We start from the raw sequence: 15,954 nt of genomic DNA, 5'->3' as shown, positions 1-15,954 counted from the left end.
AAGGCTGTCTCTATTGTGAATATGAGATTCCCTAACACCCTTGAGCCCTAGGATCTGGCCCCTTCACTACCTTCTATAAATTCCTGGGGGCGGGGGTAGGGAAAAGAGTTGGGAGTCACAGCCAGACCACACCTTCACCCCTGACCTGAGGTCAGATTTCTGGCACAATCAAAAGTCTTCTCTGTACTAGAGAAGATCATGGAGGGGAGGGGGGCCTCAGGTCTTTCCCCAGGCTATCTCACCTTTAGACCCCAAGTCTGCCAAGGAGGTCCTGGACAAAGAAGAGGTTAGCAGCCTTTTGGGAATGGACTATCAATAGCTGGATTTCTTACTATTTCAAACTCAACTTGTCCCTAAATGAGCTTTTCTTATTTTTTATGAAAGCTTCTCTTCCTTACTGTCTAGTCTCTCTGCTTCATCTCTCCCCATCTTTTACTCAGCTATCAAATTAATCTCTCTAAAGCAAGTTTGCATCATCTCTCAATTCAATCAATTCCAATGGCTCCCTATTGCTTTTAGAATCTAATATAAATATGAGGTCTTCCAGCCCTTCATATACTGGCTTTTTCCTAACTTTGCAGCCTTCATATATGCCTTACTGCCCCTCATGTGTTCTTTGATCCGGGACAGTCCACCACCCAATTCCTGGCATTTTCACTGGCTGTCCATCTTCCTGGGACTCATTCTTGTTCCTCTCCTTCTTCTACCTTCCCTGACTTCAAGTCTGAGCTAAAGTCCTAGCTTCCCCAAGAAGACCTTCAAAGTCCTCCTGCCCTTTGAGTTTATCTCCAGTTTGCCTTGCATAGCTCATTTCTGCATAGCTCTTCATGCATTGTCTCTTCCCTTACATCCTGAGCTCAGGTGCAGGGACTGCTTTTTGCCTTTTTCATATTCCCACAGCTTAGTGGAGTGCCTACCTCACAGTACACTCTTCTCAATTATTTGTGATGTAACAACGTAACTTGGGATTTCTCTGTCTTGGTGAAAGCCACCTCCATCCACTCAGACTCTCCTGTGGAAATCCTGGTGTTATTTTTGATTCTTCCACTCCCATGATCAACTATTAGGTCCTGCTAAATATATCTCTAGGGCATCTCTCATGTTTCTTCTTTCTTCTCTATTACTAATTTTCTCTGCTATAGGAGAAGTCTTTATTAATGATCCCTGGGACTACTGTACTGTCCCCTAATATGAACTTCTCAACCTATTGAGAGAAGTGACAAGTATCAGGCTAAGGCCACGATATGTCCTGCTAGGATGCTTTTCCTAGAAGATTCTTATTCTCTTCTATTTTTCTGGTGTTCTTTTACAGGTCTCCTAGTTTTATCATTGAACATGATCCTGACCTGTTGTCTCTTGTAATCATTTTCCACAAATCCATTATTCTTAATGTGGGCACCAACATCCTTCCAATAATCCAAGTCTGGAACTTCAGTGTCCTCTTCACTCTCTGCACATATCGAGTCATATATTAGGTGTTTGTGTGTGTGTGTGTGTGTGTGTGTGTGTAACATGTGTTACATATTTCCCCTTCTAATTCAGGCCTTCATCACCTCATGATTATTTCATCAGCTTTCCAGTTTTCTCCCTACTTCATTTCTCCCCACACCAATCCTTTAGAGATTTGCCGAGGAAATTTTCCCAGAGTATAGATCTGACTCCTGCATTTACCCAATAAACTCCAGTGCTTCTCTATTACTTCCTTTTTCAAAACTTATACAAGGATATGTTTATTATTCAAAATTTTTCTATTTGCAAATGTTCCTTTTCCTTTGCTTGAAAAAAAAACAGGGAAGGATCTCTTCCAGGAAAGGGGTCAGTAGGGCTAATCTGGAGATCTAGGCACAGGTAGGGGTCTCCAAACATGAGAGAAAGGCTGAGGGGAGGCAACAGCTCCAGAGGACACAGGCTCAGGGATTGGTTCAGGCCCCTGGAGAGGACATAGAACACTCATGTAAGAGTCTACGGGTGGGTCTGAAACCATAAGAAGAACCACTTCTTTCCACTAAGGACCCCCAAGTCGTTTCTTAGGCTCAGGCCTCACTGGGCAGAGACTGTAGCTATGAGAAGCCTGATCCCACCTGGGTAGAAACAACTCACCTGTTGGCTGTGAACCCCAGTTCACATATAGATATAGAAACACTTGTGAATTCTTGAACCACAGAAGCAAAGAGCACCAAGGTTCTGAGCACTGAGGGGCAGGATGTCCAAGATCCATCTGACCAGGAGTACTGAAATATAGACAAGTATTCAATATATGAAATAATCCTTCACTTCATTCTCTTGTCCCTCACTAGGTTACATCCTTTTTCTCTATTCCATTCTCTGTATTCATCTGTATCCAAATTCCTGGAAAACTCAGTAACCTAAGCTTATAATACTACTCTTAAATGAATGAATAACAAATATTTACTAATCACCAATGATACGCTGAGCATTGGGAATACAAATGCACAAGTAAAGAAGTCTTTACTATGAAGCAGCCTGCATTTTAATGAGGGAAAGAACATTCATAGATAGTGGTAGCCAAAGAGGGATACTCTGGGCTGAAGGAGGGGAGTGCAGCCACAGGGGAGTAGATGGACGCAGCCCATCAAGGAACAAAAGAAAAATAGCTTTCATCATAACTCTTGGATCCTGATTTTATTTTGGGGAGGAAGGAAGGGCTGTGAGGAAAGAGCAGGTGCACCTCTATGAAAAGGTTGGCAAGGAGGTTGTGAAGGAAGTAGCTGTGGAGAAGGAAATGAAGTGAAGCATGACAGAACCTTTTCTGAAATAGCTCTCAGACTTAGGAGCAGCTACATGACCCAGTGGGTAGAACACTGAGCTTGGAATGAGGAAGACCTGAGCTAAAATATAGCCTCAGACATGTTCTAGCTGTATGACTCTGGATGGGTCACTTAATCCTGTTTGCCTCAGTTTTCCAATCTGTAACATGAGCTAGAGAAGGATACGCAAACCACGGCAGTATCTTTTCCAAGAAAACTTCAAATGGAGTCACCAAGAGACAGATATGACTGAAGTGTCTGAAATAGAACAGTACTGTGGGTTCAGTCACCAGTCCAGAGAGCAGGGCCCCAATTCAGAAGATCCTCCAAGGCATAATATTTGGTTTGAGAAGCCAGGGGAGTTTTAAAGCTTTAAAGGAAGTGTTTCCTCCATTTACCTCATTTTACAAATTATAATAACTTTATCTCCAAGCTCATCCTTCTGTCACTGCAGCCTATGACACAGATGGTCACTCCTTGAAATCCTCCCCTCCCTGGGCTTTCGTGACACCTACCATCCCCATTGCTTTCTTACCTCTCCAACTACTACCTGCCTGGGAATCCTGGGCTGATTCCTCCTCCTCTTCTCAATCACTAAACTTATTCGGGGGGTGGGGTCGTCTTAGTTTACTCATCTGTTGGCCTACATGATTTCTAAGGTGCAAATTCAGGGATTCCTTGCACAAGAGGGGACAGTTTGAGGGACTCACCCACAGGTTAAAAACTCCTTCAGAAGAATAAGGGTGACTCAAAGTCACCACCTTCTATTCTCCTCATATACTCTCTCCCTCAGACATCCTTTTACTCTCGCTTCTTTTCTCCCTCTACAGATATCTCTTGAATCTAGGCTTACCCTTTCTCATAAAGACTCACTTCCTACATTTCTAACTCCCTGCCAAGTGTCTCTACCTGGATATGCCCAAGCATATCACAGTAAAAATGTAAATGTTGTCACCATGTCCCTGAAATCAACTCCTCCTCCTCATTTGCTTATTTCCATTAATGTCACATTCTGCCTTATACCAGTTATAGAAACCTGGAATAATTTGGGCCTCTTGTCTCTCCCTTTCCCTCAGCTCCCCTAGACAAGTAAGAATGCCTTACTGATTCTTCCTCTCCAGTGTCTCCTCTCTGCCCTAGTTTTTCCAATCACACCATGACCACCCAACTTAAAACCCTTCAGTCCTCTAATATCTTCACCCAAACACATACAGCAGTTCACCATACTAACCACACTACCCTGGTAATTTCTACTGTCACCTTGTCTGAGTCAGTAAGCTGGAAACCTCAGTTTCATCATCTGTAAAGTGAAAGTATTAGCCTCGATAATCTCTAAGGTGCAAATCCTGGGATTCTGTGCAAAGGAGGAGACCATTTGAAGGACTCACCCACAGATAAAACTCCTTCAGAAGAATACAGGATTAGGGGGAAGGGGAACACTTTGGCCTCAAATATTGGTGCTCAGAATGGCAAAACTGTGGTCACCAATTCAAGTGAGTCAGACTAGAGCTGGACCCTTTGGAAATAGGATGGGGAACCTGCATCCTTGAAGCCACATGTTTTCCATGTTTCAGAAATTTTGACTGAGTCCATGTTTTATGGAACAAATTCTTTTAGTGAGGAGATTTGTTCTATGAAGTTTGGGTTCAGTTAAAGGCCACACTTGAGGACGTAAAGGACCACAGTTCCCCTGCAATGACCTCAAACATCTTTAGCCTGCTCATTTCTCAGGCATTTGCCTATCTTTTTTAAATATCATGATTTAAAAGTGAGAAAGTGAGAAAATATGTTCTAACATTTTTCCATGTTTAGAGCCTGATGTTACCAAATTCCAGACATTTTCCTTCTGAATCTTGAACACATCTGGAGCCTCTGGCCACTCTTTGCTTCCCTGACACCTTAAGCTGGCTGTACTGATAACTCCTGTGTCCATCCCCATACCTTTGACTGCCCTATTCAGCTCAGTCCTCCTTACCAGGATGACAGTCTGCAACATGGTTCTCTGCCCAGCTACAGAGGCCAGGCATGATGGGCTAAGCTTCAGTATCTGCAAGGGCCTCCTAACTGTTCCCTGTGATTTAAAATCTTCTCTCCAAAGCACCCAGACAACACCATGACTCTTAATTGCCATTTAGATAAGAACAACTTCTTTAGCCTAGAAATCAAGGCCTTCTCCTCCTCTTCTCCGACTTCCCTTTCTAACCTTCTTTCCCCACATTTGCCCACATGAAGTTTCAGCCTAAGTTGAAGTCTATTGTTAATCCATTAGTTCGTCCTTGTGCTTGGCCTTTTCTGTGCTGATTCTCCTACAGACATGGATGCTCTCTCTGTTACTGGTGAGGTACCATCATACTCCTAGTCACCTCGGCTCACAATCTCAGTATTATCCTTACTCATACTGAGTCTGTTGCCAAAACTTGGCAAATTACCTTTGCAACATCTTGAATATTCCCCATTTTCCCCATTTTCTGCTCTGATCCTGCCCTGACCCTGATGCAGGCCCTCAATACCTTCCACCTGCACTATTGCAATAGCTTGCTGGTGAGTCTGCCTGCCTCCAGGCTCTCCCCACTCTCCCTACTCTAGTCCATCCCTCATTCAGCTGTCAAATGGATCTTCCTAAAGCACAGATCTGACCCTGTCAAGCACCTGCTCAATCAACCCGAATGGCTCCCTATCAAAATCTTCTTTGGCCTTCAAAGCTCTTCACATGTTGGTCCCTCCTACCTGTTCAGTCTCCTTACCCCTGACTCCCCCTCCCCTACCTATGTACTCTGTGATCCAGTGACACCGGCTGCCCTGCTGTCCCTCCTACTAGACACTCCATCTCCCAGCTCTGCACATTTCCTCTGGCTGTCCCCATGTCTGGAATGCTTTACCTCCTCATCCCTGACTCGTGGCTTCCCTGGCTTCCTTCAAGTTTCAATTAAATTCCCATGTTCTACAGAAAGACTTTCCCCAACCTCCTTCTATTGGTAATTTCCAAATTATCCTAAATGTAACTTGTTTATGCACATTTTTCTTGGTGTCATCTCCAAGGACTTTTATATTTCTTTGTATCCCCCACATTTAACATAATTCAGCACATAGTAATTGCCTAATGAAACTTTGACTCACTTCTAGCTGGGAGGCTACTTCCACATTGTGTAGTTTGATGATTGTCCACATGGGGGCAGCACCTGCTCGGTACACCCATGGCTGACAGCAGGATGATCCTGGAGTTGTCAACTAAGTTAAGCAGTCATCACCCTGCACAGACTGGGGAATTCCCCTGCCCTTGGGTTTCCCTTGCTCAGTCCCTAACAGACTGTCTCTGGAAGGTTCTTTCTCTGGGTTTTACACATGACATACTTTCCCCCCAAAAGCAATGCAGGTGACAATGCTCAAGAGGGGGGACAGATTACAGAATGACTGCTCCAGAGCAGGTTAGGATCCCAGAGAGACCATCATTGTCCATGTCAGTTACCAGGCCAGACTGCAGAGACAGTAATATGTACTGTACCAGTGGGCCTTTTATCTGCTCTACTATAATAATTACACTAGCTGAAAGATTTTGTCCCATACCAGAGGGCTCCTTTTCTGCCCAGGACCAAGGATCTCACACCCCTGCTGTCGCATTGCAGAAGCCCCTTTCTACAGACCAGGGCTTCAGGGAGAGCAGCAGAGATATGGAGACCACCAGTGACACTAAAAGACTGAAAGGCGGAGGAATGCAGAGAGGGTAAGCCCTGTCAGATTCAGGGGAGTGTAGGATTGAGAACACTGAGTATGCACCTCATTTCTCAGCCCATTAACAAAGGATCATGAAGACAGAAGAAAAACCAGCCTGGGTCAATCCCGTTGGTCCCTCCAGACCAGTGTCTGACTCTAGCCTGCCTCCTAGAAATGGATATGCCCCATATTCCCCACTCCACCATGATGTTATTCATGAAAACCAAGAGTGGTCCCAAATAGTCCACCTCCACTTGTGGACTTGAAATCATACCTGGGAAATTAAAATGAGAAAGTCTACTTCTTCCTCCTCCAATAACAGCCAAATTAAAATTTCCAGCAGTTTCTATGAAGGTTTTTAGCAGCAGAGAAAAGTTTAGTTGATAGTGGGAGACCTTGACAGATTGAGTTACCTCCCAATCAATAAACTGCATTGACTCCTTATCATCTGTAGGATCAAATATGAAATCCTCTGCTTGGCCTTCAAGGCTCTTTACAACCTGGTGCCTCCTACTCTTCCAGCCATCTTACTCTATATGTTCCCAGAACCCCAGCACTCTGCTATCCAGTAACACTGGCCTTCTTGTGCTTCCTCCCATAAATTTCTCCCTCTCCCTATTCTGGGCACTCTCTGGCTGTCCCTCATGCTTAGAATCCTCTTTTTCCTCACCTCTGCCTCCTCACATCCCTGTCTTAATTCCAGTATCATTACATATTTCACAGAAAGCCTTTCCTGATCCCTCTTGATGTTAGTGCCTTCCCTTTCTTATGTCCACTTTATCTGATGGCCATCTCCAGTCCTCCTGATCTAGATCTTGTGACTGGACCCAAATTGGTTGAGAGGACAAACTTAGGCTGGTGATTATGTGCAGCCTTCCCTCACTTAAATCCAATTCACTTACATGTCATTGAATCACCTCCTTCATGTCATGGTCTTCTTTGAGTATGAAGGAAAAACTACAACCTCTGTGAGTAGTAGTAGGAGCTACTCCAATGGGGACATAAATGGAACTGGACAATTGGGCAGCATGGTTTCTTTCCATCTTTCCTTTCCTCCTTAATTCCTTCCTTCCTTCCTTCTTTCCTTCCTTCCTTCCTTCTTTCTTCTTCCCTTCTCCTTTCCCTTCACTTCTCTAGCCTTAATCATTGATTGTGCATTACCTTAGTGAAACTGAGATCTATTAAAGACTTTTGCTTAAAAAAAAATGAAGGTCTCCCACTGAATCCAGGGACATCTCCAGTCATGCAGATCTATATCTCACCATTGAATCCAGTTGACTCCTGAGAAGAAAGTGAGGGTGTTGGCTTTGCACAGCCCTCCCTCACTTACATCCAATTCACTTGCCTATCATCACCTCCCTGGTGTCATAGTCTTCCTGAAGAATGAAGGACAAACAACAACAGTAGCAACCAATTTATCCTGCATTTATCTTGACTGTATGGAGTTATTTAACCCTTTTCTCCCCCAGTGGACTGTGAGCTCCTTGAGAACAGGAACTGTCTTTTGACTTTCTCTCTATCCTTGGCATCAGCACAGTACCCTGCAGGTAATAGGTGTTTAATAAGTGCTTACTGACAAACTGTCTGGAGCCCTCAACCTTTGAAGGAGCAGCTGTATGAGGTCTTTGAGTACTGAGGAAAAGGGGGAAAGGATGCAAAGGACCTGAGGCAGAATTAGTTAGGACGGGAGCCTGAAAAAGAGATTCACCTGCTAGTCATCTGTCTGAGGACCATCCTGTCCCAAACCTTCCTGTGGTCTGAGCCCCAGCTGCGGTCTCTAGGGAGCTGCTACCCTGTACTTATCTGAGGGCATGTCTGCCTGCAGCCACCTGGGAAGTTAGCACCAGCAGGATCACAGCCAGAGCCTCTGTCTAGATGCCCCTGGGGAGGAAGACACACAGCATCCTGGAAACAAGATGAGGCTAATAAAACAGAGGCACAACAGTCGGTATGGCCCTCACTTCATGGAACTACCCCGCACATCTCCCAGACTGAGCATTTAATGACTCCTTTGTCTGCCCCAGGGCTGGGAAACCTCAGAGCTGAGAGAGTCAGTAATCAATAGGAATGAAGGGCATCATTTGTTCCCAGGCAAAGGTTCCTTTTCAGGGCCTTTTCTAATACTTCAGTGTTTTTTTGATGAAGAAACAAAAAACATCACAGAAATCATGGAATCTCAGGGAAGGAGGGGGCCCCAGAGGTCATGTCTTGCCTGGATTATTGCAGTCGTCAAATGTTAGGGTGCTGAAGCTCAGCTGCTAGTGGAGGTCAGTGAAAATCTTCACTAGTGTAGTGGGTCCCATAAAACTAGAGGACAAATTTTCCAATATTTTGGAAAAGAGAAGATGAATACATACATAAGCTACAGTTCAATGAATTTTCTTTTTGACTATCAGCAAAAATTTTTTTTAAAACACATTAGAAAAGATACATTTTGTTAGCATTTTGAAATGGAAGAGTGATTGTATAAAGGAAGTTAATATCTTATCAAAAACAGGTGAAGACAGATGAGCCTTTCATTTTTGACAGTCTAACTGAGCTGATGGATGAGGAAAATGTTGTATATATGTAAACCTGGATTCCAACAAAGAATCTGACAGTGTCCAATACTTTCCCTGGGACAAAGGTGGGTATACATGCATTAGATGATAATGTTCTTAGCAGATTTGGAAGTGGTTGAATGGCTGGGGTCCAAAGATTAGTGCTTAATGGGTGAATGTCAAATGGGAGAAAGTTTGCTAGCAGAGCATGCAGTTATCTTTCCTTGGTCCTTTCCCATTCAACATTTTTATCAGTTCCTTGAATGAAGGCCATGCAAAGTGAATTTTCAAATGACTTGAAACTGGGAGACATAGCTAATGTTTGGGTGACAGAGCCAGGATCCAAAAAAAAAATTGTTGAGATGTAAGAATGATGGGAGAATTGACTGCAATGAGATTTAATTTAATAGAGATGAAATGGAAAGTTCTGAACTTATACTTTAAAAAGTACACTTTTCTGTTGGAATGACTTTATGTGATAAGGTCACAACATAAACATAGAATTTGCAGATTTAAAGTTTGCAAAGTACTTTATAAGTATTATCTTCTTTGTTCCTTTTGTGGTTCTTGGTTGACACAAAGGATGCTTAGGACAAATGTGCAGACTTGGCTCATGGACTTATCTCAATTGGCTGCAGAGAATTCAGAGGCATTATTCAGAGAGAAGCCTGGGCAGAGGAAACTCCTGGGTATTAATGAAGAAAGACTTTGAAGTGGTATATATGTATGAAAGGTCAACCCTATCTTGTCTTTGCGATTGTTTGAAATTCTAGAGACTGCTAGGAGTAGACATCCTGTGAGTGAGACAATTTGTTCACTCATTTTTTGAGCTGAAATCTTAACTCACTCCCAGATGAAAAACTCATTTACTCTTGTGTATTTTCTGTCATATTCTAATCTTACAACTTCTAATATTTCAGTTTGCTTTTTTACTTCCATAAATGAGTTTATCCACTCTTTGCTACTTATTATAATCTTTTGAGCAATCAGCATGGGTCAGGGGGTAAGGAGCCAAGCTGGGTAATGTAAACTTGCGACCACACTCTCCCATTAACAATAGTGAGTAGCCAACTACTATTTTTTCTTAAAATTAAGTTAATTTATGTATTTTTAGTTTTAAAAATTCACTTCCATAAATTTTAAATTTTCTCCCCCCCTGCATCCCCAGACAATGTAGATCCTTGATGTACAATCTGATATATAGGCTCTACATACACAATCCTATTAAACATATATTCACATTACTCATATTGTATAAAAGAATTAGAACAAATTAGAATGAAAAATATAAACATATAACAAAACAAAATAAAAACAAAATGGTCTGCTTCGTTCTGCATTCAGATTCTATATATTTTTTTCTGGATATGGATGGCGTTTTTCATCATGAGTTTTTTGGAACTGTTTTAAGTCCTTGAATCATTGCGATCTAAGTCTATCAACGTCAGTCATCGAGCACTGTGGTTGTTACTGTGCACCATAGTTCCCTGATCCTGGTCATTTCACTAAGTATCAGCTCATAAAAGTCTTCCCAAGTTTTTATGAAGTCTGCCTGTTCATCATTTCTTATAGCACAGTAGTATTCCATTACATTCATATACCACAACTTGTTTAGCCATTTCTCAATCAAGGGACATCCCCTCAATTTCCAGGTCTTGGTCACAACAAAAAGAACTGCTATTAATATTTTTGCACATGTGGGTCCTTTTCCCATTTTTATGATGCCTTTGGGATACAACCCTAGAAGTGGTATTGCTAGATAAAAAGATATACATGTTTTTGTAGCCCTTTGGATCTAGGTCCAAATTGCTCTCCAGAATGGTTGAATCAGTTCACAACTAGACTAGCAATGATTGAGTGAGGAGCCAAATATTCTGTAGAGCAACTTGGAACTATACCCAAGGGCTATAAAAGTGTGCATACACTTTTATCCAGCAATACTACTGCTAGGTCTGTATCCCAAAGACATAAAAAGGGAAGAAAGGCCCTATTTGTACAATAATATTTATAGCAGCACTTTTGTGGTGGGTAAGAATTGGAAACTGAAAGGATGCCCATCAACTGGGGAATGGCTAAATAAGCTATGATATTTGATTTTGTTGGAATATTATTGTGCTACAAGAAATGGCAAGTTTAATGATTTCAGAAAATCATATAAAGACATGAATTGATATAAAATGAGGTGAGTAGAACCAGGAGAACATTGCAAATACTAACAGTAATGTTGTATGATGAAGAATTGTGAATGACCTTAGCTATTCTCAGCAATATAATGATCCAATCCCAAAGGACAAATAATGAAACATACTATTAGACTCCAGAGGAAAAAAAACTGAAACTATCTGAATATAGATTGAAGCATGCTATTTTCATGTTTTTTCTTACTCTCCTTCCTTCTTTCTTTCTTTTTATATGAGTTTTCTTATACTAACAGGGAAATATTTCACATGATGGCACATGTATATCGAATTACCTATCATCTCAGGGAGGGGGAAGGGAAGGAGTGAGAGAGGGAGGGATTGAATTTAGAACTCAAAAAATTTTTAAATGATTATAAAATTTTTTTTATTAGACAAGTGGGAAAAAATTATATTAAACAAAAGTAATCAGGAAAGCAACTTTTTTTCTAAAGTGCTCATTCCCTAGACTACAAATATTTGAAGGGGAGAGTCACCCCAGTGGAGTTATAGGGAATGACAAGGAGAGAAACAGAGAGTACTCTCACACAGAAGACCATTTTAGAAATTCCTATTATTTCTACTACGGTTAAGGAAAGCATGGAGTCAATTTCCCATGCCTGTATGTAATTCCAAAGGATGTTCTTCCAAGGATGTCTCCTTGATGTTCTCTGTACATATCTCTACAAATAATTTCCCCAAATTTTATGCAGCCAAATGAAGATAGCCCCATACACAGTTATGCAGCATCTCACTCAGTATTCTTTTCACCAATCAGAAGTCACATATCCCTCCACAGAAGCAGTGTGGAGCACAAAGCTGTCCCTCCTGCATTTTTCTTATGCCCCTTGCAAGCTTTCTCCACCAACGTGGGAGCCAGGTCACATATATTATGACTAGAGTGTGAAGTAAGATCTAATGGGGACTGAAGTGCTGTGGACAGAATTTTGAGCTTTCATTATCTCTTAAAAGTTCAGAGTTAATGCTGGGGTCTCTTCTGGCTAAGAAGCTATCATCAGGTTTCAGAAAAGAAAAATCTGAGAAGGCCCATGCTGAGACCTGCCTGAATCACAAATGCCATTTAATGAAACATCTCCACTTGTGGTTCCAAACGAAGCAAAGAAAGGTCTGATGCAGGGAAGAGGGAGGAGTGGTTCATATATCTCCTCTCAGTAGGATGAACGCTATCAGTCATTGCTGATAGCTGTATCAGTATGTAACAAGATACTTTTCTCTCACCAGACTCTACTTATGCATTCCCAGCTATGTCTTCCTTAAACTGTCCCCCAGGCCTTATCCCTCAGGGTCATGGATCCCATCCACAAAGCTCCTAACGCCTCTCAGGAAGGGAGGGACCAAATAGTTCTCTTTCAGATGCACAGAAGGGCTAGTCGATCCTGAGCTTCCTGAGTCGAGGGGAAAGTTGCAAATTGAAGAACAAGCTTTGAGGAAGATGTTAGGGGGAAACTTTCCCATTCTGCCTTAGAAGGGAGAAAGCTTGGGATCTGAAAGGGATCTGGAGAAGTGGGGAATCAACAGTTCCATATGAGTCTGTAACAAGGTCTAGAGTAGAGATAGAGAGAGATGGGGAGAGTTAGAAACCATACAACAGTATTTCTCTGGCCAGCTCCTGGGCAAGATGTGACAACAGCATGGCTAGCTCCATGCTGGATGACTAAATGCCAGTGCTTGTGAATGACAAAATGGAAAGTGTAAGAAAGATGAGTCCCTACTCAGACCTGCTCAGTCATGGAAGGGAGCTGTGTCCAGAGTCTATCTTCAACAGCATCATCAGCATCAGGACCAGCATCCAATATTTACAAGGTGATTCTGTTCAGTGGCTCAGTGAGTCATTATCACTTATCACTAAGGTGATGAAGGATTGAGGGCGAAAATGGGGAAATTCTTACCTGGGTTTGGCCTTGAAGATGGAAAAAAGAAGTTCCATACGTATCAAGACCATGAGGTAGTTCTATCCCAATGACAAATCCAGGGGGTCTCATGCTCTTTGCAAGCTTTGCCCAGAGACCTGATGATCTTAATAGCTTCTGAGGCACATTGAGACCCAGGCATCTTTTGGCAATTCTTCTTCTCTTATCTCTTCCCCTTTATACTCTTGTCTCTCCATGACTTCATGTTCTTCCCAAACCAGGCCCTGTTGTCCAGGACTCCAGTGCTCTTCCCACTATGATTCTACAACCATTCATTCCAGTCACCCTACTTCTCTCCTCTCATAGCTGTCTACTGAAGACCTTATGCTCTAGTAGCCCCTCCTGTAAATGTTTAATTCATTGATCAAGCTTTTATTGTGTACTAATGTGCAAAGCCCAGCATTAGTGACTGAATATTCAAAGGTTAAAATGTAAAAAATAGTCCTTGTCCTCAAGAAGGTCATGTTCTACCATGGAATATAACGTGTAGTCCCTATGGCAAACTCTCTGTCTCACTTTCATATATGAAGCCCTCAGAGCAAATGCCTCAGGTTTAAGATTCTCTCTGGGTTGACATCTACTACATCACAAGTCTCCAATAAAGTATGCACCTTTTGATCTTAGGGATTTAGAGAAATAATGGCAAGAAAATTGGGAGTCATATGTATAAAATGAACTTGTGTGAGTTAATGAAATCATCAGTGGAGCAAATGTAGGGAGGGACAAAGTCTTGAGGAACAAGTCCAGTTAGGGAACAGGACACGGACATTGATCTAGCAAAGGCATTTAGAAGAAGTGATCAGGCAGGTAGGAGCACTAGCAGAGAACAGTGTCATAAATCCACTAGAGAAGAAAATATTCAGGAAAACAAATTGGTTAACAACATCAATGACCACAGAGAATTCCAGAAGGATGAGGATTTAGAAAATGCTATAAAGTTTAGCAACTGAGATTTAGTGAGATAACTTTGTGTTTTATTTTGTTGTGAAACTTGGATCTCCATCTCTCTGAGACTAGAAATACAGAGGCTATTCCCAAGCCCATTCACAGAACTGATCAGCATAGATTTGACTGGTTCCATATCTGACCTGGTCTGGTTTATCCCCTTCTTAAGCAAGCTGGTAGTTATCCTCTGCCCTCCTTCTGGGGGCACACCATATTAATATTGAACTTAGTGCAGACAATGGATTATCATAGCCCTCTATAATTTAGAACTCCTGAGCACCAGCAATCCACCAGCTTCAGCCACTCCATTGTACCTGGGATTATAGGTGTGTGCCCCCATTCCCAGAGGAGTGATAACTTCTGTGCACATCAGTTTTCCTTCTGTGGCTGAGTCACAAGCCTGATTTCAAATGATTAAAAGGTGGGTGTAACCACGAAAATGGACCCTTTTATCATAGGTTTTCACTGTGAAAAAAGCTAGAGCTATAAGAAGATATCTTGAAAAGGGGCCTGGTAAAATAAAGGTATATTGAAGACAAGAGAGATATGAGCATATTTATAGAGAAGAGGTCTAGATAAAGAGAAAGACTGAGGATGAGAAAAATGATCAAAGGGGCTAGCTCCTGGAAAAGGATGAAAAGAAAGAACATCTTACCTTAAGAAGAGAAGATTGCCCTATCAATGAGAAGGAGCAAGAAAAAAAGAAAAGGAGGCTGGAGCACAAAAGGGAAGAATGGAGACTAACGTAGAGAGATTTTGAGGTAGGAAGAAAGAAAAGGGAGCTCGTAGCAAATTACTTTCATTTTCTAGTAAAACAGGAAGGGAAGAACAGAAGTATGTAAGGGTGAAATGCGAAAAAGTTGGAAATTTGAAATCAACTGACATAATATTTGTTTTAAAAAAATTGAAAAGCCTTAACTTCTGGGAGCCAAGATGGCAAAGTGAACTGTAAGTCCTCCTACTCTACCCTTGTTGACCATGAAAAACCCAGAAAATATTTCCCCGGGAAAACTCCTGGAATAGTGGAATTACTTGAAGGGGTAAACAGTTTCTCAGCTCGGGAAGCTAGAGATATTGTGAAGCAGAGTTCCTCTTGCTGTGGCTGAAGAGGACCAGGGCAGAAATGGAGCTATCCCAGACAGCCCTACCTCATCAATACAGGAGGAGATCCTGAGCTTCAGTGGGGGTGGAGCCCTTAAGTGCCAAAATCAGGAACCCAGGTGGACAATATCATCCAAGAAATCATCAAGGAAAACTGCCATGAGTTCCTAGATTCAGTGGAACAGTCATTGAAATAATCTGCTGATCACCTCCTGAAAGAGATCCCAAACTGAAAACACCAAGAAATATTGTTGCCAAATTCCAGAACTATCAAGTTAAGGGAAAACTACTGCAAGCAACCAGAAAGAAACAATTCAAATATGAGGAACCACAGTCAAGATCACACAGGATCTTGAAGCTTCTAGATTAAAAGATTGGAAGTATTTGAATATGACATTCCATAGGGCAAAGGAAACTACAATCAAGGGTCAATTACCCAGCAAAACTCAGTATAATATTTCAGACAAGGAGATGGACATAAAATAAAGTGAGGAATTTCCTGATAAAAGAAGACCAGAGCTCAAAAGAAAATATGATCATCAAATACAAGTATTAAGAAAGGCATGAAAAGGTATACAGGGGAAAAACACAAACTTGTTATTTAATATGGACAAAATGTTTACTTCCCTAAAAGGAAAGATAATACACATTAATACTGAGAACTGGATATTTATTATGATGTGTAAAAGAGATATACATAGATAGAGGATGTGAATGATAGAATGATAGATAGAATGATGTCATGATAAAAATTTTGTTTTAAGGGTGTGACAGGACTGTA

This window comes from Notamacropus eugenii, chromosome 2 (genome assembly GCF_028372415.1).
Source record: "Notamacropus eugenii isolate mMacEug1 chromosome 2, mMacEug1.pri_v2, whole genome shotgun sequence".
Lineage (NCBI taxonomy): Eukaryota > Metazoa > Chordata > Mammalia > Diprotodontia > Macropodidae > Notamacropus > Notamacropus eugenii.
This window is presented reverse-complemented; position numbering follows the sequence as displayed.